At 46.7% G+C, this 25,136-nt stretch overlaps 2 long non-coding RNA genes across 2 annotated transcripts; both read right to left on the bottom strand.

Annotated features, from left to right (window-relative positions):
- Positions 1 to 644: 644 nt before the first annotated feature.
- On the bottom strand, positions 645 to 2,090 carry LOC144118791 (uncharacterized). The gene is made up of 2 exons (XR_013312143.1): positions 2,019 to 2,090; positions 645 to 935 (listed from the first exon to the last, which is right to left on the bottom strand). It is a non-coding gene; the product is annotated as an uncharacterized LOC144118791 (long non-coding RNA).
- A 786-nt stretch (positions 2,091 to 2,876) lies between these two features.
- LOC144118789 (uncharacterized) lies at positions 2,877 to 7,369 on the bottom strand. The gene is made up of 3 exons (XR_013312142.1): positions 7,302 to 7,369; positions 3,892 to 3,933; positions 2,877 to 2,959 (listed from the first exon to the last, which is right to left on the bottom strand). It is a non-coding gene; the product is annotated as an uncharacterized LOC144118789 (long non-coding RNA).
- Between the last annotated feature and the right edge of the window lie 17,767 nt (positions 7,370 to 25,136).

The raw sequence follows: 25,136 nt of genomic DNA, 5'->3' as shown, positions 1-25,136 counted from the left end.
TCCACGTATCAAGTCAAAGCCTTCTTCTTTTTCTTATTCTTCTTTTTCCTTATCTTCCTTATTGGTGGCCCCCAAAAACCTTCTTCTTCTTCTTCTTCTTCTTCTTCTTCTCCTTCTTCTTCTTCTTCTTCTTCTTCTTCTTCTTCTTCTTCTTCTTCTGCTTCTTCTTCTTCTTCTTCTTCTTCTCCTCAAGTAATATGGCACATACCGACGTGGGGGGATTGGCCAAGGTATATAGTAGAATGCCAATGAAGCATTTGCGCGGGGAAGGAAACGTCAGAAGACTGAATACCAAAAAAAATCTGCAGAAACTTCGTCTTCTTAAGAAATTTTTCCCAGCGCTGTTTACATAACCACTTAGGAGAAAAACTGCAAGCAGCAGTTGGTTTCATGTAAGCAGTTTTATCAATTCTAATCAGTATTGAAGCACTTCAGTAATTACTGCGTATTAAGTGTCTGCATGCCAAGAATTTTTGTTTCATGTTAGCTAACATTACATGCCATGCACACCAGTTTTATTTCTTCTGTTTGTGCTCATTTTGAGGATTTCCCAATTTTTTTATGCCTGCCATTTCTTAGACCCGCACGTAAACGCGATACCTATATGAATCCGCTTCAAGCCATACAGTAAGGAAACAGGACAATTTCTTCCGGAGCTCAATTTTATTTTCATTTATTGTAGACTTAATGCCAACCGAAGTAAGAGAAGCCTCGATGGATATCTTTTAGCGCAAACAGCTAAAGACAGCAGAAAATTGCGCAATGAAAAAGAAACCTCTGGCTCAGCGGCCAGGAGGAGTTATCCAGTATACTGGAAATTTCTGGCACACCACAATTCTGTTGTTCCTCTTACAGACTCCGCTCTTACATCTACCAAGAGGGCAGTAGAATTTAAAATAGTTTGGCATCCTCTTAATCACGTCAAGTGGAATATCCTGAAACGAAAACGCTATGTTAGGAAATGAAAAATCAGGTGTTATACACAAAACGTTTTCAAGCAAACGAATTTTCAGAATGCGTTCGTATGAAATATGTCAAGATGAGTTTCTGACACGACGGGAAACATGCCGGAATGTTTTTGTAATTATTGTTAAGTGTTGACAGTAGTGAGAAATTAAGAGTGTAATCATTTTTAGAGCAAACACGTTTAAAGAAAAAGTACAACAAAAGGGAAGACTAGATGTTGGCAGTTTGATCCGAACCCACATTCTCCACATGTCGCCCTACGTTGATCTATCAAATAAGCTACTACGGCGGCGGCCAAACCATCTAGTTTGCTTGAGCCTTTCCTTTAGATTCCGCTCCCGTAAAGTTTCATAGGTTGGAGCCGTCTGAGGCGGTTGCATTTTTTTGTGACGGTCCTAAAGACACTACTGCGTCGTGCCCACCACTCCGTGGTCCTTTAAACAAAGTGGGATCACAAGAACACCCCGTGGTGAGAGAAGCAGCTGTACCAGCCCCTACAACCAGTGCTGCTTACTGACGCGCTTCGAGATTTTAGACAAAGAGGTCACTTTCAAGAACGGTCTGCATGCAAATAAAATAAAAACGAACGAGAAGGTTCGTTCGAAATTAAAAACAGGCCATTAAAATCACCAGCAGCTTTGAAGAATGCTGCGCTTGTCGTAGCATGCCCTCCATGGTTTGCTAGAAGCACAGAATTTCCTTTAGCTTTTCCTGTCAGCGTAATTTAATTCGTTTATCCAAGCTGTCTTGCAAATTTTGATTCTTTGTTTCACACAACAACCAAATTGCTTAACCTAAATGCGGTAAATTTGTAACCGGTCTATATTCTATACTGCTTCACAACCACCCATTTCTGTACTTTTGGGCAATAAAAAAAGTTGAAAACGTGCTCAGCCTTAGAATTCTCTAATTTGTAAAGTCAGGAATGGTTGAATCCTGATATCAGTCTAAGTACTTCTCATTTGTAGCTAACTCTCATGTTATCATTTAAAAAGAATTGGCCGATGTTTTCTTTATGCTGAACTGCACTATTCTAAAAAAAAGGCACTTACGAGACATTTTCTTCCATTTTTCAGGCTCTTTGTGCTTCCGTCGATGCATTCAATCTTGCAACCACTGTTAAGTTACACGTAAGAGAACTCGTATTAAAGGTGCTGAACTCAAAATAGTGTATTCTCATGTGCCTGAAGAGCAAAAGTAATCGGTCTCTTGTAAAGTGGAATTAATTAATTAATGTTGTAGGTGATCTGCAAATGGCCGCAATACATGTGTTTTTCATAGAAGCAAGAGGCAAAGTGAATTAAAGGCCCGCACTAATTTTTAATGCCTGTTTAGGCTATCAATAAAACGAGTTGGGCGCACATAAAAGAAGAACACATAAAGCCAATGAAGGCGGAATGAGCACAAAGCACTCTCTCCATCTTCATCGCTTTCCTGTGTTCGTCTTTCCGCTGAGCGCCAATCATTCTTAACATTAGCCATGCACCAACTCTACCAGCAAGAAGTTGTTTTAAACTACAGGTTTAGGCGTGTAACGAAATTCTTGCCCTCAAGTGCATTCATATTTAAGCCACTACACGAAAAACTTCGAAGGATACACGTACTCGCCATTCGAAATTAGGCAATATATGGATAAAGAGACGCGTCAGGGCGCAAGCAAAAAGTACAACGCTTTACATGCGGGGTTTCGTATCGTCTTTGTATTCTGATATCGGTGTCTGTCCAGTTCTTTATTAAGAAGTAAAGCATACATTTAAGTTCAACTGCCACTTTCCGTGTATTTTAAATAACAGGCTGCAGCATTAAAATTTAAATATTCATTCGCTCCTTATTGTTGTTTGTGGCCCGCACCGATGTCCTCAAACTAATCAGTGAAAAATCTTTACATGGCTAATAATTAAACTCTCAGCCTGCCGCATCTGTTCAATCAAAGACCAGGAGTTATGACATACGGGGCCTTTCGTTGTCTTCAGACCAGGAATAAGGCACGGCTCTGAGAATAAAAACGGAAAGAATAAAACACAGAAAGAACGGGCGGGAGTTACAAAATATCCCAGCAAAAAACGCTCAGGAGGTGCAAACATTACTGCGACCAAACACATTCGTTCTTAGCAGTTCTTAGTCTCGCCGCTTGTAATTGATCTGAGCACAATATCGGAAAGGCATCCGGATGGTACTGATCCGGAGTTCCCGGGTTCGAACCCGACCGCGGCGGCTGCTTTTTTTATGGAGGCAAAACGCTAAGGCGGCCGTGGGCTGTGCGATGTCAGTGCAAGTTCAAGATCCCCAGATGGTGGAAATTATTCCGGAGCACTCCACTACGGCACCTCTTTCTTCCTTTCTTCGTTCACTCCCTCCTTTATCCCTTGCCTTACGGCGCGGTTCAGGTGTCGAACAATATACGAGACAGATACTGCGCCATTTCCTTTCCCGAAAAAACCTATTATTATTATTAATATTATTATTATTATTATTATTATTATTATTATTATTATTATTATTATTATTATTATTATTATTATTATTAACAGCAACAATTTGTTTTTATTCTGCCTGGATTGCCTCAGCGGTCCTGTTTTTTCATGTCTTCATTTGTTTCTCGCGTTACGGTTGATGCGTATGTGCGCGTCCAGAGCATCAAAACACCTCTACTGTGCCGCAAGGCATCATCAATGTTTACATTGATTGATTGATTGGTTGATTGATTGATTAGGTAATTGTTTGACCCGTCTCCTCAGGCAAAATTCATTTGATACCCTGGAGGTAGTTTCCGAATAAATACCTTAGGCATTTAGAAAAAAGTGATCCACAGGAAGTGGTTGAGAAGAAAAATTCCACATGCAGCCGCAAATGAAATCTCGGGGTGGCGAGAAGATATAAGCAATCTTTCTTCCTTTCTTTCTTTTTGTTTTCGGCAACACTTACCTCTCTCGTCGTATACGTCGTTAGTGGCCAGCACATGGTATTCTGCCAATAAATAACAACCAGATGACAATATATTCCTAGCAATGAAAAATTATATTGTTTGATTAATAAAACAAATTTAGTAAGAAGCGTTTACCTACATAATTCCCTCAGCCTCCGATCTGCATTCTAGTATCCATGCAAGTAGCACACTTACGTTGTAGTATTTACTTTAGGGCGCATTGTGCAAAGTTGCATGCATTCAAATGTTGCAGCTTTTTGTTAGGGTTGGCCACCACTAACCGGATTTATTTCTTGCGAGCGAATCTTCAAAAGGCTGACATTGTAAGGGTGGTGTAGATTACGTTAAGTATCCAGCTGAGTAAAGTGCACATCACGACGCTGTGAAAATAACGGCACGTGTTTCGACATTGCCTTGAAGGCGATATTCTCTAAATAATTTTAGCTTTATGGCCTCAGGTATACAACTTCGAAAATTTTTGCTTAATGGCAAAATGATCGCATTTTTAATTCATCAAATGCCTTCATTAACAGTGAGCAGTAACCTTACACCACCCCAAATTGTGCATGCATGCACACAAACGTGTACAAAGCGCGCTGGTGACACTCGGCTGTACTTCAGATTCCCGCCATGGGGCCCTCTTTTGTTCCATTAAAGTTCTCCTCCTCCGCCTCCCGCCATGTGGCATATAGCCGCACTTAGCAACGCGGATGTGTATTTCCGAGTCAGTAGCGTTTGCACGCAAATTGTCTTGGCTTTCTTTTTTTTACAGTATAAAATACAAGGTCCGACAGAAAGATATGCCCTATGCACCCAAATAACACATGTTCAGGAACTGTTGAGAACGTTCAATCTGCCGAAACAGACAACAAATTAACAGAACCTCCCTATTGATCTGTAGCTACCTTTCATTATGTTAGCATTATTACTTTGTTTTCTTACTTCCTATCTCGCCCCACTCTCCTCCCCCCTTCCCTCCTAAGGCTCCAAGAATTGCATCTGTCCGCCGCGGTGGCGCCGCTGTGGCTCCGTGGTTACGGCGCTCGGCTGGTGAGCCGGTGGACCAGGGTTCAATCCCGGATGCGGCGTCCGCGTTCCGATGGCGACGAAACGCAAAAATACGCCTGTGTGCAGAGCGATGTCAGCGCGCGTTAAATAATCCTGAGCCGTCCACTAAGGCGTTCCCCATAGCCCACGTGTCGCTTGGTGACGTTAAACTGGAGAATTTAAAAATTGAAATTACAACAATTTCATCCTCGCCACAAGACCCGCATGCTCTGTTTCTCTCTCCTCCAATGTCACTGCACCTTGCCACCAACAACAGACCTCTCACGTTCCCAACCCTGCTGTCACTCCTTTAACTTTATGCTATGCTTTCCTCCTTGTCCTCCTACAGTTAAAAGAATGGGAGCTTAATAGCTGAACTGTAAAACAATTGGTGAATTTCTCTCAAAACACCCGGGTGGTATATTACCAAGAAGCTTGATGCGTTTGTTTTTGCTATGGTTAGTTTATCTTCGCTGGCCCTTTGTCCGATCACGATGTCTCTGGTCGGCGATGAATTTCCAGACCGCTCTGCGAACACTATGAACAGCGTCATCGGGGCATCTCGTCATCTCGGCATACACTGCCGTGATTGCCAACAGTGCAAGGAACGTGGTCCTTCTTTGGGAGGAACCACCATCCTTCACAAGTACATAAGCAAAACAGCCAGGGAGATTGCTGAGGCTGCAGAGATTGCAAAAAAAAGGGATCACTGTGTCAGCACTCCATCATTGCTGTTAAGTGATAAGGAGCGTCATATCTTGCGAATTTCGGAATGAGTATTATGGCTTCGACGTTCTTGTGCGCGTACTGCTTTTTAGGTTTTTTAGCTTTTTGTTGTTTCCTTTTTTTGTCGTGTGCAGAAAATGATGTGTTCGCTTGCGATGTGGCGCCGCTACCAGATGCTCGTGATTGTACCTTTTCGTTGCTGCGCATGCCCGCTGTACACCATATATTGTCGCTCGCACAGCAATAAACTTTTGTTGAAGTCGGCGCTTTGTGGTGTCTCCCCTCGTGTCCGTGTTCGTCTTGCGCTGTGAATGTTAGCATGAAGTACCAACTCGCCCAGCAACTGATTTTAGGAAAATTTTGAAAACTGGAACACTGTAAAATACTGTTACGAAAATATTGAAGATATTGGCCCATTATTCTGATATGCACCAAAATCCTTCTTTTAAAGCGTTTCCGTCGATCGCATCGAACATTTAAGACTGCCATAAAAATTCAACGGGGAACGCTTTTGAGGATCGTAAGAACGTTAATAGAAAACAAATGCGAGGCTGCCGTCGGTTGATCAGCGGATATGTTGATTGTTGTAGTGAAATTTTCTGTTATACGAAAATATTCTGTTCATAAATGGTTCCAGAACTGTTGGGTATGTTTCAGTGAGTTATGCACACTGTGTTAGCGGAATTACGATATTTGCCCGGTGTGCTAGATGCCGTCATTGCGCTCGGCACTGTGCGACGAACTGCAGAGGCTGCAGACTTTATTTGAAGCCATCAAGTCTTCTAAACTCGCTGTAAACGTAGACAAGGGCCGCTTCGCCTACGAGGCGCTACTGTTTCTCCATCATATCATCAACAAGGATGGAGTATGCCAGACACATGGACGAAAGCTCCTCTAGGCCAATTCCCGCCGCCTCACGAAGAAAGCTCGCTGCAGATACCAGGGGCTCTGTGCGTATTAAGGACAATTTGTTTAAAACCTTTACTCATCCCCAATCATGTGACGCAGCTGACGAAAGCCGCCGTGTCATCCAACTGGTTAGCGTCGCCTTAAAGATAATTTCGCACTTCTATATACACGATACAAGAGATCACTGGTTGAACCAAGGCAAGATCATGCATATATCTCTTTTTTTCTTTTTAATTCCTCAGTATCGGTATTTAAATTTAAAAACGAAACGGAGCCAACTATCACTTGGAGCGATAAGCATGACATACGCATGCCACACGCGATGTTTTATAGCAGACCCGCCGCAGGGTAGTTCACTGTTCTGCTTCGGTCAATTTTTCGTTTTAGCCTTACGCACCGCACCCATGCAAGCAAGCAGATGTCGTAAGCAGGACCCGCTCAGACGGTACATTTATAACGGAACGCCAGTTTAGGCTGTAGTCCGGCCTCCGTGCAGGCCCGGCTACTGCGGGCACGCGCGGTCACGTGGTGGGGTGTCGGATTTTGCTGACCTGAGATTTCCTGGGTTAAGGTGTTACGCAACGTTTAGATATATGCTGTGTTACGGCAATGATGGCGTGATTTAGTCGCCATCTTGAAATCTGAGAGCGCACGGAGAAACAGACGCGAAACGAGCAAATTTAAGCAGATAGAGCTAACGCTCTTACGAATAACAGTTGTAACTTACCGCACAGTACAAATAAGGCTAAAAAATAGCCGACGGCTCCTGCATCCATGGTCGCCTATTATTCGTACCGCCGCACTATGCTCGTCGGAAAGTGTGTGCCTTAAATATACATATACGCCATAGCAACAGTTAAAAAAAATAACATACCTAAAATTTCCTAGCATTGTTTCTGAATCGATGCTCCAGTCGATTGCGAGAAAGCGCAGCTAAAGCACGAAAAACTCTCCTCGTGAAAGGTGATGTGTCAAATAGAAACCTACAATGTGGGCGCTATTTCGGATCCGTTACGAAGTGTGCGGAACAAAAAGAGCCCAAAACCCTTTGGGCAGATAAAGACTGTGGAAAGATATAAAAGAGGTGAATTTATGAAAGAGGCGAGTTTCTAACAGCTGCACGTAAATGTTTGCCGGCGTGGCACAGCAGCCTGCACGTAAGATCGGTCATAGCAAGTGGATGACAAGAACAATAGAATTGCTTTCGGAAGCCGCAACAATCGCAATAGCACCATAGCAGTTGCTTTGTTGCTCGCACCTGCAGAATTCTACATCTCCAGCGTGTTGCTTTTTCCGAGAAAAGATCTTTACGCCACTGCCAGCAGGTTAAGACGCGATATTAGCCCAGCTGCAACAACGGTCACTACAACGAACCATTTGGGCTTTGTATACCTTCATCTTTTAACTATAACAGGAAGAGACAGCAGTCACACCATGCACAGCCTCCTTTTAACAAGCAAATGCAGGTGAAATCCTAACAGACCTTCGTCAGACCCCGCAAACAATATCACGCGCACGTGCCTCTTATAAAGTTTTTAAAAATGTATCAGCACTGCAGCCTTAAGGGCCACCACGGTCCTCCCACGTAATGAAAGTCTGCCCAAGTATGTACCAATATGGGCATTGCGAGCAGTCTTGCAGTTGGCTGCTTCATGTAGATGATGTTCCTTTTTGCAGCGACGAAATACTTAACTTTTTTCTCACGCCTGCCTAAAAGATATTTTTTTATTTCTATTCAATTTTTTTATTCCACCGCAAACATTCATCACTGTCTGAGACGTGTAGGAGGCTATTGCATTTTTCTGAGAGCACACAGATCCGTAGCATAGAGAATGGTCACAAAAGAAAGAACTGTTAGGCTCCGGCTGCAAAATATCTTTGCGGGCTTTGATGTGGGCCACCTCACTTAAAGAATTAGTTCTCGTTACCACAAACGCTGGCAAAAGAAACTTTTGGCCCATTGGAAGAAGGTGCCAAAGCGTTTTCTACGGGATAATAATAAGCATATTAAACGAGGAACATAAATATTGAATCACCACGACTCAAGTGCATGTGTGCAAAATGTCATAAAAAAGTAGATTTTTCCAAACAGCGACAAAACAAGCGAGAATACATGTGCCACAGGATGTCGAGAAAAATTTCTTGAAACGCATTCAGCACATTCCCTTAAGAATAACGCAGCCAAGGCAGGAGAACAGATGCGCCATTTTGTTATCCGAAAGTCGAATCAACGTGAAGCGTAACCATTGTGTGTCCCATTCGGTTATGGTTAAGGCTCCCAAGAACACACGGCTTTACTCAGTTTTGTATTACTACATGGTAATGGATTTCTGGGGTTTTGAGGCACAGTCGCCTTTTTTGCAATCACCTGCCGAGTGGGCATCTCACTTCGCTTGAACGGGTCGAGTGTAATTGTGGAAGCGCTCATTACTATATATGTGAATTTATTCTTACTGACAAATTTTGTCAGTTTTCATTTATAAATCTCACTGACAAGTTGCGACGATGTCGTAGAGAATGTTGCTCCGATAGGTGAAGAGTTCTGTATTTCTGTGTGCCTTCGATGCTGTAATACAATTTTCTCAGCTCCCCGGAGATCAGGGCAGACACCGAACATGTCCTACAACCATGCAACGCATGCATTACCTCTACTTATTTCCCTTATCATCCCTATTCTTCATCTAGTGCTCGGCTTCACTCGGCTCCGGCATAGCCTTGGTACGAGCATTGGCCACAGTTTCTTTAATGTCCTCCTGCGATTAACATATTTCTAACTGCGTTCATCGGAGGAAAGAAAAGTATTTTACCGAAGCAATAATTCAGCTCATATAAACCAATACAGTACGTAAGATTGGAAGCCACCAAGCATAACAATACTTGATGGTTTCCTCTGTGATTTGTAGCGATAGCCACGAAGGTTATTAGTAATGATTATCATCAGCAAGAGCAGAGCTCAAATGCAGCATATTTAGCTTCCGAAATAAAATGTCCGCTGCGTTTCGAGGCTGCTGCAATTATTTCTCGATACCAAAAATCAGCAGCTCTTGCAAATAATGGCGCCTGCTGTACTTACAACTCCAAGCTGGAGTTGTAAGCCCAGCGGGGATGTGATAACCAACGATAAAAATCGTCCGCCGTTCTGTGTTTAAACGCACTCAAATTAAAAGTGGTTCATCGGAGTAAGACTGATAATGTTTTTATGCAGATGTAAAGGTGCGTATGTCTGGGGGATACATCCAGGTTTATCAACCTTGTTTGGCGTCGTAGAAATTATGAGGTTTAAATGTCAGCTGCTATGGAACTTCCTATGGGTCTCACACAAAGAGGAAAAATAATGATTTATTAGCATACTCAATCATCGTCTGGAGAAGTTGAAATGCTTACGCAATCAGCAAGATTACAGCTGTATTATTCCTTATTTATTTTACAATACTGCCGCTCTCAGCCGAGAGCCTAGGAGTATATGGTTGTATTGTATTCTATTGCAGTTGTGTTGTTGTCTTTAACTTACCTGGCCATTCAGACACGACAGAGCTAATGTTCCGGTCATCATCTCGTCGGAAAGAATCATCGCGACTCCCTTCATTCAGCGCCAAGCCTAAGAGCGGCCTAAGAGCGACATAAAGTCGGAAGTGTGCGTTCGATCACACTGTAGTGATTTTTATCTAAATATTTACCTCATTTATATGTAAAGTCATATGGACTCCACTGCGACCAATACACAAGTAGACAAGCCATGATTCGCTATGGTTAACAATGGCAATCATGTAAGGACAACAGTGTTTTCAATTATTACTCATGCTGTAATGCAGTTAAAACACCTGATCTTGGGCGCATTTCTTTCTCAAATCGTATTTAGTGTTATAAGGATAATTCCCGAACAAATGAAGACAAGGACGATGACAAGTTATTTAGTTAGAACAGGTGTAAGGGGATCATCAGGTGGTCACATCCTAAGGGATATATCAGCTACCCTAGTGGCGTCTCACTTGCTGTGTGCATCGCTGCCGCCATCACTGCTGGCAGGTTACGGCCATTTGATTCTATATTGCCATCTGAAACCTCCTATGGGTTTCCAACCAGTCAACAAAAAATGGATCCGATCTGTGCTGTCTTTTAGTAATTGCACTATGCGGTTTGTCAAATTGCAGAACTGTTAAAGGAAAGTTGAACCTATCTTTGTTCTCAGTGAAGGATACGAACACAATGAATCGTGAAATTCTTAGTGCCCTTTCATAGTGAAAGTGAAGCCTCATCCGTTTTCTCCCGTGGCCTTTGAACTGAAAGCTCTGGTTGCAGTTATGGAGGTTTCATTTCAATTCGCTTTTCTACACTATGACTGGTTTAGTTATTCATTCCCCATGAACGAGGGCCGAAGACATCGTCTTAAAGCTGCCATTTTGGTTACAGCATCCTCTATGAGAACTTGTGCGGGGTAGCCTAGGCTGTCATTCTGATTTAAAATGGTACGAACTTCCGTTGACTATGTTCGCTGCCAAAAGAATTTTTCCTCTGAATATGCGAAAATAGCGAAGTGTTAAGCTTCCTCTCATACAATGCATCTCGCATGTACTGCACCTAGGTAGTTTGCATCATGGGCAGAAACAACGACTGTTTAATGCTCTGCAAGCATTCTTCGTAGTTGACTTTTGAGTTGTTTGAGCTGCGTACATGGTGGAAACAGCTAGATCTTTTTTTGACAGATTGTGTTATTGCAGTAAACATCGACTACGTAAAAAATGGACAACAGTCCACCAAATATTCTTTTTCGTATAAGACCAGCGGTGTGACCCATGTGGTTAAAGTACAATAGCAATTTTTATATGAGCATGTGGATTGTCCACAATCGTTGGAAATATAGGACGGTTGCTTTCCTTCATGATAAAACATGGCTTTCGAAGAATCGGCTAAATTTCTGAACACCTGGGCAGTAGGCTGCATGCGCTATATGTTTAGGATTTCTGACCACATATATTTTTCATCCAGATTGAATAAAAATATGTAGAACTAACCATCCATTTCACTACCCGGTAATGCGACAGTTTAGTGCAGCAGCTGAGGTATTTTGAACCATAGGTGATAGGAGACTGAACACGAAGCGCGGAGCGGCGGCGGTTGTTGGCCTCGGGTTCTGTCGAGCGCACAAGGGTAGGGATCTTGACGCCGCCGGAGCTGAGCCCTTGCTCGGGCAACGCTTGAGGCTGCAGCTGGCACACAGAGAGACCGACGTCACTCTGACGGTCTCACCTGCTCCGTGCTCACGCAGTGCCCTCCTCCTCCAGCTTCCTTGTACTGCATCCGCCCTACCCGCCTTCTTCGCTCTCCTCTTCGCGTTCTCTTCGCTGTAGCTTCTTTCATTCCCCGCTCCGCTCCTCGCTCGATCTCATCGATCTGGTTGTACTTTCATCTTTGCTTCCCGTTCTCTCTCCTGGTTGCAGGCGAACACCGACACCGCTCAAGCAGACAACGGCTGCCTGAGTACTGCGGCTTAAAAAGTTTTCTGAAAATTCAATGCAGTAACTATTGGCTATTTTGTCGAAACAATATTGATGTCAGGAGTTGGAACAATAAACCAGCTACCACTAACGCACGCAAGAACGGCCACTATTGCTCGCAAAGCAACCCTGGGGCGATCACTACACCGCTGTCGACTCCAGTATTAGCTCCTTTGTTGGAATTTCGCAGTACGTAAGATCTGAATCTAGCTGCGTAGTACATAGCTAAGAGGTGGGGTAGCCAGAAACGAAATCCTGATCTTAGGGCACGCTTTGACAGTAACCGTCTCACAGCACGATAAGCTTCTCAAAGGTTGGCTCACGAAATGCGTAAATCGTCGTACGGGACTAAAATTAAAAATTAAAGAGTATAATGGCGTCCTCCTCAGTCCATCCGCGAGTGTCACCCGGTAAACCTGCGGAACTATTGCAGGGCAGTATTATTATGTCTTACATTCTTAATCTAATACAATATCTGAAGAAGGGAGCAAAAAAACAGTACAAACCTTAGCCACTACAAACTAAATCGGCACTTCCTAAACGTCATGGTGAAACATTTTTCATTCATTGAAAACTTTATTGAACCAAAAAGGTTGCGTTGTCAACGCCGTGGATGTGGTGTTGAGTCCAGTCTTCAGGCGATGGCCCCGACTTCGTGCCTGCACGAGACCTCCAGTGCCCAATTCACCACCAGCCTCTGAACTTCAGGTTCCGATCTGGTTACCGCAGTCGCCCACTGTTCTTTGGTGAAACATACATCCAGCGAAAAAGTAATGCATTGTCCCGTATTTCCACGCAGTGATTGTGGAAGCGGAACAATACTTTTCTATAAAGCCGTTCGTTGTCACTTGCTCGCCCTAAGGATACTAACCATTGGACGGAGAAAGGGACGATTCGTTTTCCCACTGTGACGTTTGTTTCTGTGCACTATCCCACGGCAAAGTTCTTACAGCTTTCTTGTGAACAGCGGTCAGAAAGTCTCTTTTTGAGAGCTAGAATGAGTATAAAATATTTTCAAAACAATATTTTAGGAAGGCCAACAAATATTTTAATGCTTATTAGAATTCCAAAAGACGTACTGAGAAGGAAAAATGGCTGGCGGTTTAACATTGCTAAGCACGAAATATTCTGCGAAAGCACAATCTTTTTTTTTGCATGAGGACACAATATTCGGGTACCAAGAAGCGCGATTGAGTTATCCAGTGACAAAGGGAGCCAGGCATGCGCAAATTCAACTTTTCCATCGTCAATGCCAATTTGCCCGATGCATGCCGGCGGCCTATGCTCCAGTGCCGCGTTTCTGCAGCAATGCTGTGAACGCCAAAGCCTATTGCTCTTGTGTCTTGTTTCTGCCACAACGTTGTCCACGCCAAGCATGGAACGCACATCTCTTTCACTACCGCCCCATAGCTCAAAGCGCAAACCTTCGTTTTATAGTAGTATTAGTTAAGGAGAAGACGATGTCCAACACACAGCGCGAGAGTGTGATGTGGCTTAGCACGAGGCGAGGTCGTCTGCGGCGATAGCTTAGAGCTTTCGCGCAGTGTCAAGTGAATCTGATCTGTTAGCGCCGCCACGGGTTCCAATCCGAGTCGCTCCAATATTTATTTGGTTTATGTTTATTTCTTTATTTCACTGCCTACAAACTTACAAATTTCGCAGCATCTTGCTCGGGGCATGCCCATCGGAATGGTGCTTTCGCATTAACAATCTAGAAGGCGAAGTCAGCTCATTCAAGAGCATCTTTTCTGACTCCTAAACAATGTATAAAAATCCACATGCCATAACTCTTGGAAGACTGCACGCAAGTATAAAGGAATATTGTAAAGAAGTCGATTCAAAGTTTAACGAACGCAGTGGCGCATACATTGGACTTTGTGGCTTTCTGGTGTATTGAGCAAAATTTTCCTAATGTTCATTTGAATTTACGCTCAGAATCAATGCTGCAACGCAAAGAAAAATAATTGCGGAAAAACAGAAGACGAAATACGGGTCGCTTAAGGCAGATGTCTGCCTACAATCGTATGCGCATCATTGTTGTATTTTCACGTATCTTTGCTTTGCAAGACATGCAAAATACTCGCACAAGCGAGAACAAAAAAAAGATATTACATCGAATGTGAAGCACACTATTTCTGGCACTTGAAGAAACCATCACATACGGCCTGCTTCTATTTCTTAAATGTAGTCCTAAAATCGCTGGCTGAAATCTACCCTCAGCCATTCGCATAGATATATGAAACAAAGCAACAATAGAATTATTGAGCAATTTAAAACTTGCACAGTTAACATGTTTCAATATCGCTTAGTAGTAGCAAGCACAAAAAATTATTGATAACAAAAGCGCTTTCTTGCAAGTCAGAAAAGTTATGTTGCCCCATGAAGAGAAGCACTTCCTATACACCGAATGTTCATTAGAACTCTAAAATCGAACTTCTCATTGTTAATCAACCTTTCAAGGAAACCAACAGTCGCTGGAACCAAGTCAAGCTTAGGGTGATGTATGTATTCTTTTTTTACTTAGACTGGATCGATCAGTGCTAAATTAGTAGTGTAATCACTTTCACCTCACCCTCTACACCCTCATCTATAACGTTCTACGTTACATTCGCGGTGATAAAGGACGTGCTACGTCCACCACTATAGAAGAGGGTGGCGCTGATGAACACTCTCAGATTCTTTTACAGGCAATAAGCATAAATACCCACGAGGGCAGCAGATTGGACAGCCGTCGCCGTAGCTCAGTTGGTAGAGCACCGAACGCGATATTCGGAGGTCGTGAGTTCGGATCCCACCGCCAGCATGGCTGCGTTTTCTGCTGCTTTATCAGTAATTTTCTTTAAGCGACAGATTAGTCAAAGTATTAAAAAATAATAATTGAAAAAATAAAAAACAATAGAAACATTCTCTTGTGCACGTTGGTTTCGGGTAACGTTGCCTTCATATGTTTGTCAATATATATATATATATATATATATATATATATATATATATATATATATATATATATATATATATATATATATATATATATATATATATATATATATATATATATATATATATATATATATACGTCCATCTGACGCGAGACCACTACAGTCCTGAAGAAAACCGCACCACGGTCGAAACGGTAATAAATAAAACTGTCTTTGTAGAAGTGCCCACTTCTCTTAAATCTTTATTCTGCGGAGCCAACGCAACCTACGTTCGTATATATATATATATATATATATATATATATATATATATATATATTATAAAGGTGTTTATTCGAACCGCAGGTGAATAGGCGTTGGTCGGAGGGTGGCACGACGAACACACTCACAGGCGTTACTCGAGAATTACAGCTGCACTTAGTCTACCTCTTCTCTGCGCTGCTTCAACTCCTGCCAGTCCGTCCCATTACAGTTACTTCCTCGCCAAAAAAGGAGTCGTCCTGGCGACTTACGGGGACGAAAGCATGGGCGGATCATAATAAGGCTTGAGGCGCTCGACGTGCACAGTTTCGAGCCCTCGGCGGCGGTGGTCCGCAGAGGGGGCGAGCGGCTCAACGATGTAATTCACGGGAGAAGTTTGTTGCACCACGCGGTAGGGTCTGCAATAGCGGGAAAGCAGTTTTGTGGCGAGGCCGCGGGTGGAGGAAGGCACCCAGAGCCAAACAAAGGCGCCAGATGGGTATGACGCGGGAGGGTCCAAGGAATCTTTACGGTGCTTCTGATGCCGCTGGAGCTGTGTAGTGAAAAAGCGGGCAAGTGGCCAGCATTCTTCGGCATACAGGTGAGATTTGGAAAGTGATGTGGTATCGGAAGGCTCAGGCGATAAGGAAGAATGGTGTCCATGGTAGACGTAGGTTCCCAGCCATATAAGAGAAAGAAAGGAGAACACCCCGTCGTTGTCTGCGTAGCTTTATTATACGCGTACGTGACGAAAGGGAGCACTTTGTTCCAGTTGGAGTGGGCGGTGTCAACGTACATGGCGAGCATGTCACTGAGTGTGCGGTTAAACCGCTCAGTCATGCCGTTGGTCAGGGAGTGATAGGCGCTGGTGCAGCGATGAACAATTTGGCAATGCTTTAGAAGGGCCTCGACGGCGTCCAAGAGAAAAACACGGCCTCGGTCACTTAGCAGATCTTTAGAGGCGCCGTGACGAAGAACAAGACTGTGTAGAATGAGGCGAGCGACATCGTTTGCGGTAGCAGATTTGAGAGCCGACGTTTCAATGTAACGTGTTAGGTGGTCAACGGCCACGATCACCTAGCGATTGTTAGCCGATATAGTTTGAAGCGGGCCATAAAGATCAATGCCGACGCGGTCAAAGGGTCGGCCAGGGCAAGGTAACGGCTGCAAAGGAGCGGCGGGGAGCCGGGGAGGTTTCTTGCGACGTTGGAAGGCGGTGCATGACAATGTTCTGACGTATGTAGCGGTATATACCTCGCCAGTAATATCGCAGACGAAGGCGAGCATATGTTTTCAGTACACCAGCGTGACCGCATTGTGGAGGGGCGTAGAAAGAGGCGCAGATGGCAGCACGGAGGTGTCGAGGGATCACCAACAGCCACTTCTGCCCGTCGGAGAGGTAGTTACTTCGGTATAGGAGGCCATCACGAAAGGCGAAGTGGTGGGCTTGGAGGCGAAGGGTCCGGGACGAAGAATGCGGCGAGGAATTGTTCAGGAAGGTGAGCAGCGAGGTGATCCAAGGATCCTTCAGTTGTTAGGAGAGCATGTCATGGACGTCGAACGGCAAGAAATCGTAAGCACAGAGTAGGGCAGAGGCTCAATCGCATGGAAGCGATGAACGAGAAAGGGCGTCGGCGTCCGAGTGCTTCCGCCCAGAGCTATAAATAACGTGAATATCGAACTCCTGGAGACATAAAGCCCAGCGGGCGAGTCGACCTGAAGTATATTTCAGGGAGGATAGCCAGCAGAGGGCATGATGGTCTGTGACGACATAGAAGGGCGGCCGTAAATGTAAGGTCGGAACTTGGCAATCGGCCAAAGGATGGCAAGGCATTTTTTTTGTGACAGAATAGTTCGATTCCGTCTTGGTGAGGGCGCGGCTGGCGTAAGTGACAACATATTCCGGATACCCAGGCTTTCGCTGGGCAAGAACTGCGCCCAAGCCCACACCGCTCGCATCAGTGTGAATTTCAGTCGGACAGGCGGGATCAAAATTGCTACGGATGGGGGGAGAGACCAGCAAGCGACAAAGTGCTGAACGCTGTATCGCAGGCTGGTGACCAAGACGAGAGGGTTGGGCTGCCGGCAAGAAGCTGCGTTAAAGGGGAAATGATACATGCGAAATTGCGGATGAAGCGGCGAAAATAGGAGCATAAGCCTATAAAACTGCGAAGTTCTTTTAGGGTGGTCGTTTTGGGGAATGAAAGTCAGCGACGGCGCGAACTTGGGAGGGTCAGGAAGAACTCCGTCCTTGGAGATGACATGGCCTAGTATTGTCAGCTGCGCAGCACCGAAGCAACATTTCTTCAAGTTGAGCTGTAGCCCGGCGTCAGTAAGGCACGTGAGTACGCGCTGGAGGCGCTGCAGATGGGAAGGAAAATCTTTGGAAAAAACGACAATGTCATCCAGGTAACATAGGCAAGTTTCCCATTTGAGGCCGCTGAGAATATTATCCATCATTCGAATGTAGCTGGAGCATTGCAGAGGCCGAATGGCATCACATTGAATTCATACAAGCCATCTGGGGTGATAATTTTCGGAAGGTCAGCGGCAGCCATCGGCACTTCCTAGTAGCCGGAGCGCAAGTCGAGAGATGAAAAATATTCCGCTCTCTGCAAGCAATCCAATGCGTCGTCGATTCGGGGTAGAGGATAAACATATTATATATATATATATATATATATATATATATATATATATATATATATATATATATATATATATATTGCAACGGATAGAAGAAGAGATGAATGAAGACTCTTGGAGGCGCGCGTGCTCTGGGATTCGGTGCTCTGTGCCTGGTGCTCTGTGCGGGCCGCCTTGTGCTCTTGACCTGTGTGCTGTGCCCGGGCGTTCTCGCGTCGTTCCCGCTTGGACCACGAAACATCTTTGGTGGAGGTGCGGATTTTACGCTGCGCACACCACGCAGCTTCGTAGTACTCGTCAGGCCGGGACTACCACCATGGCTCCACCCGGCCGGTCAAGGAGCCCCACTACCCCCACTACCCCTCCTTTCGTCATCATGGCTCCACCTCGCGACCCCGGCACGTTTTCCGGCACAGATGGCTCTGACGTCGAAGACTAGATTAACCTTTACGAGCGTGTCAGCAACTACAACAGGTGGGACCCTACGCTAATGCTCGCGGACGTCATCTTTTACCTCAATGGCACGGCGCGCGTATGGTACGAGACCCACGAGGAAGAGCTAACAAGTTGGAACACATTTAAGGAAAAGTTGAAGACGCTATTCGGTAGACCTGATGACCGCCAGCTCGCCGCCAAGAAACAGCTGGCTACTCGAGCACAGTCTTCTACCTAGAGCTACGTGGCCTACATTCAGGACATCTTGGCGCTTTGTCACAAGGTCGACGCCGCAATGAGTGAGACCGATAAAGTGGGCCACGTGCTCAAAGGCATTGCCGACGATGCGTTCCACTTGCTTGTTTGCAAAGACTGTACCTCAATTGACTCCATCATAAACGAGTGCCGCCGATTTGAGCAAGTCAAAGGTCGCCGCATTTCGCCGTCGTTTTCTCGCCTTCCCAACACGGCCGCGACATCTTCCTGTGAGGACCACCGATCACCATGCCGCACGCCCTCGGACGCCCCAGCCGTCACCGATTCAGTCACCCGGATCATCCGATGTGAACTGGAGGCCCTCGCGCCTGTGTTATCCCCGCCCTCCGTCCCTGATACAACCCTGCCCGCTGTGTCGCTGATTCAGGCCGTCGTGCGGCAGGAACTCGCTCATCTGAACCTCGCTCCGGCAGTGTGCGCCATCAGAAGCCCAGACACCCCCCAGCCCCCTCCCTGTGCTTTTCGTCGCACCTATTATTCTCTACCCCGTTCCCGCAATCCCAATGACTGGCGCACGGCGGACGACCGTCCCATTTGCTTCCGGTGCTCTCGCATTGGCCACATCGCCCGTCATTGCCGCAGTCCATGGTCTTCAACGCCCCGCAACGTCTTCCCATCCTTCTACAGTCCCGCCTCATCCCACAACTTCTCGACCCGTGCCCCGTCCGAACCGTCTGCACCAGCCGTACCCCCTCCACGCCGATTCTCCCGCTCTCCGTCCCCGCAGGGCCGCCGCTCTCGTTCCCCCCAGTCGCCTTCTCGCAGCCGCTCCCAATTGGAAAACTAAGGGATGCAGCTCCCGGAGGTGACGCTGCATCAACGACCCGGACTACAAATCCTCTCTCGATCACTCGACCTAATCTTCTGAACGTCACTATCGACCGTGTTCCTGTGCGCGCCCTGATTGACACCGGTGCTCATGTATCAGTGATGAGTGCTGCCCTCCGCCGTCGCCTCCGCAAAGTCCTAACGCCTGCAACGTCCCGTGTGTGTGTCGCGGATGGTGGCATGCCTGCTGTGGACGGTATGTGTACCGCGCGCGTTGCTATTGCCGGCCAGAGTATACCAGTTCAGTTCACCGTGCTGACCACCTGTGTCCATGACCTTATCCTCGGCTTAGATTTTTTGACTGACCATTCCGCCCTCATTGACTGCTCGGAGGGTGTTCTACACCTCGCCCTTCCAATGCTGGATTCAGACCCACTTGATGTATCACTGCGACTATTCAGTACCGCGTATGCTCGCCTGTCATCCCGAATCGCCTCTTTTGTTCCATTGACCCCATCTCGCCCAGTTCCCGATGGCGACTATCTCGTTACTCCCAATCTTGACCTCCTCCTGACCCGTAACGTTGCCCCACCTCATACCATTGCCACCATCCAAGCCAACGCCCTCTCTCTGCCTTTCCTCAAATTCGGCCTCACTTCTCAAGTGCTACCGTCCGGCATATGCGTCGCTACGCTATCCCCTCTCGCTCCATGCCACGTGGCTACGTTGCCCGCTACCCCAGTTCCAGAAACCGCCGCACCGCGCCGGCAGTCTCTTCTGTCGACCGACACCTTCACAACCATGATGGCTAGCGACCTCCATCCCGATCAAACTGCCAAGCTTTGTGCCATTCTCGAATCTTTTTCGGATATTTTTGACGTGAACAACACCGCGCTGGGTCAAACTCTCGCCGTTAGGCACCGTATTGAAACAGGCGATGCCCCTCCCATCCGCCGCCGCCCTTACCGGGTCTCTCACGCCGAGCGTCAAGTAATCAATGCGGAAGTTACTAAAATGCTAGAAAAAAACATTATCGAACCCTCACACAGTCCCTGGGCCTCACCAGTCGTCCTTGTCAGGAAAAAGGATGGCTCATGGTGTTTTTGCATTGATTATCGCCACCTGAATAAGATCACTAAAAAGGACGTGTACCCCCTGCCGCGTATCGATGACGCGCTTGACTGCCTCCATGGTGCCAAATTCTTCTCGTCCATAGATCTTCGCTCCGGCTACTGGCAAATTGCTGTAGATGAACAGGACCGTGAGAAAACCGCTTTTGTGACTCCTGATGGCCTTTATCAATTCAAAGTTATGCCTTTCGGATTATGCAACGCACCAGCCACATGATGAATGCTCTTTTGCAAGGCTTTAAGTGGTCCACCTGCCTGTGCTATCTCGATGACGTCATTGTCTTTTCGCCCTCGTTTTCCTCTCACCTCACTGACCTTTCTCAGATCCTTTCCCTCTTTCGTCATGCTGGCCTGCAGCTCAACTCGTCTAAGTGCCGTTTCGCGCGCCGTCAACTCGCCATCTTGGGTCATGTCGTCGACGACACGGGGGTGCACCCTGACCGTGACAAGATTCGAGCCGTTAAAGACTTTCCTCAGCCACGTTCCTGTAACGACGTCCGCAGCTTCTTAGGGCTGTGCTCCTACTTTCGTCGATTTTTTGAAGGCTTCGCCGACATCGCCCGCCCCCTCACCGACCTCCTGAAAAAGGACGCCACCTTCATCTGGGGACCCGACCAAGCACACACGTTTTCCACCTTGATATTGAAGCTTACTACCACGCCAGTACTGGCCCACTTCGATGTGACAGCTCCCACTGAAGTCCGCACAGACGCCAGCGGCTATGGCATCGGCGCTTATACTCTCTCAGAGGCAATCCGAACAGCACCGTGTCATCGCCTACGCCAGCCGCCTCCTCTCCGCCCCGGAGCCCAATTACTCAATTACCGAACGTGAGTGCTTAGCCCTTGTCTGGGTGGTTGGGAAATTCCGCCCATATTTGTACGGCCGCCCTTTTACGGTTGTCACCGACCACCATGCGCTCTGCTAGCTCTCATCACTGAAAGATCCTACTGGCCGCATAGGTCGCTGGGCTTTACACCTCCAAGACTACGACTATACCGTGGTATATAAGTCCGGTAGGCTACACACTGATGCCGATTGCCTCTCCCGATATCCCGTTGACTCTTCTGATCATTCTGGCAGTGACAGCGCCGCTGACCACTTCTCGCTCTCTGCTCTTACTCACCTTGGCGATGAGCACCGACGAGATATCGAGCTCCGCTCTATTATTTCCCGCCTCAGATCCTCTCCATCTGACCCTGCCCTGCGCCGGTTTGTACTTCATCATGACACACTCTACCGCAGAAGCCTGAACCCGGCCGGCCCAGACCTACTGCTCGTTGTCGCGAAGCATCTGCGCAACGACGTCCTCCACGAGCTCCATGACCTCGCGTACTTACGCCCGCGTGCGTCGTCGCTTCTTTTGACCTCGTCTCTACCAGTCCGTCCGCCGCTATGTTCGTGCCTGCGACCAGTGCCAGCGCCGGAAACGTCCCGCCACGCTCTCCGCGGGTTTGCTCCAGCCTGTTGATGTGCCCCCTGAACCATTCTATCGTGTTGGCTTGGATCTTTTGGGCCCGTTTCCGGAGTCCACCTCTGGAAACAAATGGATTGCCGTTGCGACAGATTATGCTACTCGCTATGCCATCACGCGGGCTTTCCCAACCAGTACTGCTACCGACGTGGCCGATTTTCTCCTGTACGACCTCATCCTCCGTCATGGTGCACCCCGCCAACTTCTCACCGACCGCGGCCGTTGCTATCTCTCTAAAGTTGTCGACGACATTCTCCGTTCCTGCTCAACCAAACATAAGCTGACCACCGCCTATCATCCCCAAAGCAACGGTCTTACAGAGCGCCCAACCGCACTCTCACGGATATGCTCGCAATGTACGTTTCCTCGGACCATCGGGACTGGGACATTGCCCTTCCATACGTGACCTTCGCTTACAATTCTTCTCGCCATGACACTGCCGGTTACTCCCCGTTCTATCTGTTACACGGTCGTGAACCCCAGTTACCTTTGGACACGCTGCTTCCGACATCTCCTTCCCCGCCTTCTGAATATGCCCACTACGCTATTGCCCGCGCGGACCACGCCCGCCAGCTGGCTCGCTCCCGCCTACAAGCCTCGCAGGCCTCACAGCAGGACTACTACGACCGCCGCCACCGCATGGTAACTTTTTCCCCTGGAGCCCTCGTCTTGCTTTGGTCGCCCACACGCCGTGTCGGTCTTTGCGAAAAACTAATGTCCCGCTATGTTGGCCCATACCGTGTGCTCCGCCAGGTCACCGCCGTCACCTACGAGATTGCCCCGGCCTTTCCGGAGACCACCTCCGGTGCATCTCAGAGTGACGTTGTCCACGTCTCTCGCCTCAAGCCCTACATGTCGCAATCCCTTGCCCCGCCCTAATTTCCACCAAAACGGTGTTTTTTTGCGACCGGGGGCCATGCAACGGATAGAAGAAGAGATGAATGAAGACTCTTGGAGGCGCGCGTGCTCTGGGATTCGGTGCTCTGTGCCTGGTGCTCTGTGCGGGCCGCCTTGTGCTCTTAACCTGTGTGCTGTGCCCGGGCGTTCTCGCGTCGTTCCCGCGCGGACCACCACGTAACAATATATATATATGTGTGTGTGTGTGTGTGTGTGTGTGTGTGTGTGTGTGTGTGTGTGTGTGTGTGTGTGTGTGTGTGTGTGTGTGTGTGTGTGTGTGTGTGTGTGTGTGTGTGTGTGTGTGTGTGTGTGTGTGTGTGTGTGTGTGTGTGTGTGTGTGTGTGTGTGTGTGTGTGTGTGTGTGTGTGTGTGTGTGTGTGTGTGTGTGTGTGTGTGTGTGTGTGTGTGTGTGTGTGTGTGTGTGTGTGTGTGTGTGTGTGTGTGTGTGTGTGTGTGTGTGTGCAACGATATATATATAATCGTTTGATACACATGCGAAGGAAGCGAACAGTCACCGAAACCTGTCGCTTAAAGAACATTATTTGTAAAGCAGCAAAATAAAAACAACCATGTCCCACCGGCGGCATGGTTGTTTGTTTCTCCTGCTTAATAATTAATTTCCTTTAGGTGACAGAATAACTGAAGTATTATTCTCCCGTATCAGCACTGCAATTATAAAAATGGAAACGTTCGCCTATGCACCTTGGTTTCGCTGACTGTTCGCTTCCTTCGTATATATATATATATATATATATATATATATATATATAGTGTTACGGGCTCACGACCCGCTCGGCAGAAATCATGCAGGATGTAGCAGCCCAGAAAAAACCTGACCGGCAGCAATTCATTTTGGTCTCTTCCGCGCTGTGTCTTCTTTGTAACATCTTTCAACATCGGGATGGTGGGGAAGTGGGGGGGGAGGGGTAAGACTAGAGTAAGGCCATTGCGATCCGCGGAGGCAAGCGGTGGGCACGGCACGCCCAGCGCAATAGACACAGGCTCCACTGCATCGGGGCGTCGACTGACTTTCCACAGTGGTCCCGTTATGTCGTTGCATTTTGTGAGGAAGGATCGAGGCCTTCCAGGTCCATGATGAGGCATTCTGTGTTTAGGTCCTTTGCGCCGCACGTAGTTTGCCGAAAAAACAACCATCCCACCGGCGGCATGGTTGGTTTTTCTGCTGCTGTATAAGTAATTTTCTTTAAAGGCATATGATTGGCACTAGAAATTAAAAAAAATAGAAAATATTCCCCATGCACCTAGGTTTTCGGTGACTGTTGGTTTCCTTAATATGTTTGTCAAACTAGCCCCTCATTTCATTTGTTTGTCTGCTATATATATATATATATATATATATATATATATATATATATATATATATATATATATATATATATATATATATATATATATATATATATATATATATATGTATACAATCTGCGATGTAAAAATAACTCTCAAAATTGCTAGCATAGTCATCAATATAATATATGTGCGACATTCAACTCCGAAAACTCGAATGCGAGAGAGCGCAGGTGAAACGCGAGTGAGCGCATCCCATTTAAGGTGACGTGTCAGCATAGCTCAGTAAGGCTTGTTACTGGGCTAGTTTTGTTTAGCATTTTTTGAAGCTTGGAAAAAATCCACCTTGGCGCAAATCAATTTGCTTTTTGTCTATGTGAATTTATTTGCGAAAAGGGCGATTTTTTCCAAGCTTCAAAAAAGTGTGAGCATAGGAAACCCACAATACCGGTACTGCATGGGGACCGCTACGAAGTGTGCAGAACAAAAAGCATAGAAAACCTTTAGTGCTAAATATTGTGGAAAGCAACCGAACATTAGAAAAGAGGCGGGTTTCAAACAATTCCACGTCAAGTTCTGCCCGGCTCCCTGGTACTCCTCTGGCTCCCAGCACGCCGTGTGGGACTGTGTGAGATGCTCTTGCCTCGTTGCGCCAGTTCTTACCGCGTCTTGAGGCAACTAAGTGATGTGACCTACGAACTCACACCGTTGCACCCCACTCTCCTTCTGTGGCACCCTCCACACAGCTTGTGCACGTCGCCCGTCTTAAACCCTATCACTCGGACCCAACCCCCTAGGCCGCCCCGGATGTCTGCCTTCTCCCGCGGGGCGGAGGGGGGTGGTGGTGGCGGTGAAAACATTTATTACGGATGAATAGGAGGTATGTTTGGATCAGCCCGTAAGGGACCGATCCGTACAAGCACTAGGTGGAGGTCCCTAGTATGGGACCCCAGT

The sequence above is a fragment of the Amblyomma americanum genome, chromosome 2 (genome assembly GCF_052857255.1).
Source record: "Amblyomma americanum isolate KBUSLIRL-KWMA chromosome 2, ASM5285725v1, whole genome shotgun sequence".
NCBI classification, from domain to species: domain Eukaryota; kingdom Metazoa; phylum Arthropoda; class Arachnida; order Ixodida; family Ixodidae; genus Amblyomma; species Amblyomma americanum.
This window is presented reverse-complemented; position numbering and strand designations above follow the sequence as displayed.